Source organism: Crocuta crocuta, unplaced genomic scaffold (assembly GCF_008692635.1).
Source record: "Crocuta crocuta isolate KB4526 unplaced genomic scaffold, BGI_CrCroc_1.0 scaffold224, whole genome shotgun sequence".
In the NCBI taxonomy this organism is placed as follows: Eukaryota; Metazoa; Chordata; class Mammalia; order Carnivora; family Hyaenidae; genus Crocuta; species Crocuta crocuta.
In genome coordinates this window covers 318,299-322,299 of record NW_027529545.1, presented here as the reverse complement: position 1 = coordinate 322,299, position 4,001 = coordinate 318,299, and positions in this window count along the sequence as shown.

Here is a 4,001-nt window from a genome sequence, read left to right as displayed (position 1 = left end):
TTGGATAGTTTTCTACTAAGTAAACAGAATCACTTAAAGTTCTTATATCTACAAGAGAGAGAACCTATTAACCAAATCCAGAAATACTGAAATTTAATCTCATTTCTATTCTCTCTCAACATTGGACAGCAAAAGAACTTTCCAGTCAGTGGGGCATTTCTCCCTTTGATGTGACATGTTCAGTAAAGTCACGGGGCATGGATTCCCTGAGCCGTTAGTCTCTGCGGCATTTAGAGCCTGCCACACTTCTTTCTGGTTCAGTTTGATCAAAGATACGCCAGGACACGTAGGGTCTGCAGGCTCCGCTTTCATATTTAGTCTTTGGAAGTTCAGGGTCTCTCAACTGAGTAGCCCTTGCCGGGCCATGAAACACCAAGCCAATTACCATTTTCTTTTGACGCGGAGTGTTTTATGCAGCATTTTACACAATGGCGGATGGCTCTCTTTTGGGGAAACGCTCTCCGTCTCCAGAAAACTCTGCCACGATGATTTTCTTGATTTATTTTATTTTTATTTTTTTTAATGTTTTATTTATTTCTGAGAGAGAGAGGCAGCATGAGCAAGGGAGGGTCAGAGAGAGGAAGACACAGAATCAGAAGCAGACTCCAGGCCCTCAGCTAGCTGTCGGCACAGAGCCCGACGCGGGGCTCGAACCCACGAACTGTGAGATCATGACCTGAGCCGAAGCCGGACACTCAGCCGACTGAGCCACCCAGGCACCCCTTCTTGATTTATTTTAAAAGGTCACAACTAAAGAGGGGGTTCTCGGCACATATCCACTCTTCAAAAATACGTAATCGCTAATTATCGTCAATACACGAGATGCTAGAACTGATGCTGAGGAAACATAATGGAAACATCGTTCCTTGACCTTGAGAAACTCGCAGATTTGAGCAAGAGAGCAAATCCCAGGTTTCCACCTTCGGAATTCCCACTTTGCAAAGCAATACTCCATGTTAGCTCTGGGCCGAAGAAATGAAAGAGAATCACAAGTGACCCCATCTGCCTTACAGGGACTGTGCTTTGGAACTGAACGTTAAGCTACTGTGGAAATCGAGGCCTGCCCTCGTTAACGCTCAGAGCCCGACTTGAAGGTCCAAGTGCAGACACGGTGAGCTCACACAGTCCCGCCCATCTTGGAAACAGCACGTGCCTGGCAGTTACACTCTCTAAGTCCAGTCATTGCAAAAACAAAGCCCAAATCAGATGATGTGATTTCACCCACCAACAGTCCCTGCTCTGAGCCTGTAATCGTTGTTTACACTTTCCCATGTCAGTCTGGGGGAGCCCCTCTCTCTGCTTTTCCTCTCCCGATGGCAGCTGGTGCTGTGAACGTTTGCTTGAAACAAACATTCTTTCCGGGGCATGCACGTCTGTGCCCTCGCTCTGGGCGGCCGGTGCACAGCCTTGGATTATGCATGTTTTGGTGCGGTTTTCACGTTGGGAAGGGCGATGCTTCGCGGGGTGTGGGGGAGGGACTCCGACGGGGACTGAAGACGAGGCCGGATTCTCCTTCTCCCCTCCACACTGAGAGTGTCCCTTCCCCTTGACTTGACTGACGATGCCTCTCTGGGGACAACTGGGAGCTCACGTTACAGTAGCAATTCTGGGGCCTTTGAAGTCCCAGATGCAGGGGCAAAGCCCGTAGTGATTAGGGGCCAGTCCTCCTTGGGGAGGGCACGGCTGCGCGCTTGAATCCGAAGTGCAGTGCGACAGGAGCACCTGGCTGAAATGGAAGCAAGGAATGCGACTTTGGCTCTGCGCAGAAGGGGGTTCATTGAATCCCACAAGAATGTTCATCTCTACACAGTGCTTGATTCGGAAAAACCCGCACTTCAGAAAATAAAAACGGAACCAAAAAACCCCTTTGGACTTGCCAGCCCAGCAAAGGAACGCCTGAGTCCCCTCTCACGCCGTCGGGGCGCCGGCGGGGAAGGCAGGTCAACAGAGGCTCACACGGGGATGACGGAGATGACGCGGAGATGTCCTTCGTGCCGCCCTGGCGTCCTGAACTTCCGCAGACGCCGGTGCAGGCTTGCTCTTCCCGTCCCTTCCCGTGCTCGCTCCGGCTCTCCACACCCGGGCCGGATTTCCCAGCGGTGGTGCCTGGTCCAGGCGTGTGCGCGTGTGCGTGTTCTGGTTTTAGCATCCTCCCTCCAGCGACGCTCTCCCGTTCCCTTAGCTCACACGTGAGCTGCACCTGAATCGGCCGGAGGGCTCGTTAACACCCAGGCGGCCAGGCTGTCCCCCAGCTTTCCGAATGAATCACCAGGTCAGGGTGGGGCCGAAGGTTTCTTTGCGTCTCTAACAAACTGCCAGCTGACTCTGATGTTGCTGCTCCAGCGACCACACTTTGAGAACCACGGGGATGGACCAACCGGCTTGACTCAGTGGCTCATCTGAGCTAAGGTGAGTTTTCATGCTGTTGGAAAAGGTCCCCGGACTGAAAGTCGCAAGAAGAGCCGAGTTTGAGCTCTAGGCAAGAGCACCAACTAGCTATATGGACTTGGGCAAGTCCCTGGAGCCCAGAGGGTCTCAATCTGGATCACACTTTGGGGTCACACGGCAACCCTTCTTTTTTTTTTTTAATGTTTATTTATTTTTGAGAGACTGAGAGAGACAGAGTGTGAGAGGGGGAGGGCAGCGAGAGAGGGAGACACAGAATCTGAAGCAGCTCCAGGCTCTGAGCTGTCAGCACAGAGCCCGACGCGGGGCTCGAACTCATGGACCGTGAGATCATGACCTGAGCCGAAGTTGGATGCTTCACCGACGGAGTCCCCAGGCCCCCCACATGGCAACCCTTTTTAAAGGCGATGCCAGATCCCACCCAGGAGGCATGGCACCAGGCCATCAGGGTGCCGTAGAAGCCCTATGGGTGACTCTCTGCGCTTCAACCTCTCTGAGCCTCGACTTGGCCCTTTCTGCGCAATGGGTACGATCATTTTTACCTCACAGGACCATTGAGAAGAAAAAACACAGGTAAATACTGAAAATCCCATCATAAATGACACGTGCTAGTCAAGCAGAGGGTAGGTGTTACTTTCCCTGGGGGGAAACATATTTAAGTTTGAACAGGAGTCACCAATACCTCTGCTAGTATCTGATCTGGACAGATAGTTCCTGGCACGAGTTAAGCTGTTGGAGAAGCTTGGAGGAGGAGGAAAGCGTCTTACCATGTTCATCTTAGTCCACTAACACACAGGTCTCCCCTTGCTTTTGCTCTGTATTCTCCACCCAGTGTAAGAAAGTTCAATTCTTCTTGGTGGCCCCCGAGTGCTCTGGTGACCCCAACTTACTCTAAGCCGGGAGTTGGCTAACTTCTCTGTAAAAGGCCAAATAGCCGCCGACAGCTGGGAGCCTGCTTGGGATTCTCTCTCTCCCTCTTGCTCTCTGCCCCTCCCCCACTCACGCTCTCTCGCCAACAAACTTAAAAAATAAATAAACAAAAGGCCGAATGGCAAATACGGTAGCCTTTGCAGGCCCCGCAAGTATCTGCTGCAATCGCTGAACTCCCCCATTGTAGCTGCAAAGCAGCCACAGACGATCGGTGAACGAATGGGTGTGGCTGCGTGCCAATAAAACTTTATTTACAGAAACAGTGGCAGCCTGGATTTGGCCCCCAGCGCTGTGATTTGCCCACCGTTGCTCGTGTGTGCGGGTGTGACGGAGGGCCAGGCAGGGCAGATCACATGAGGGCTGGGAGGGCACTCTTCCGGTCTTCCAAATCACCAGTTGGCGCCGGGTCTATGCCCAAATAAGATGACTGCCATCTTGCCAGGCACGCAGCTAGGTCCTCGGGAAGAAAGAGGTGGATGTCCCCGCCTCCCTTACATTGTTGCTTTCTGCTTCAAGGTGGGGGGACACTCTTTCCCGGCCACCCAGAGACACCGACCAGAGCACGTCGGCCCTGTCTGTGCCTAACACTAGAGAGTTGCAACCAGCTTTATGAAAATCTCACCCAAACTGTCCCAAAGCAGGATCCCTTTTTTCACCCTTTGTAA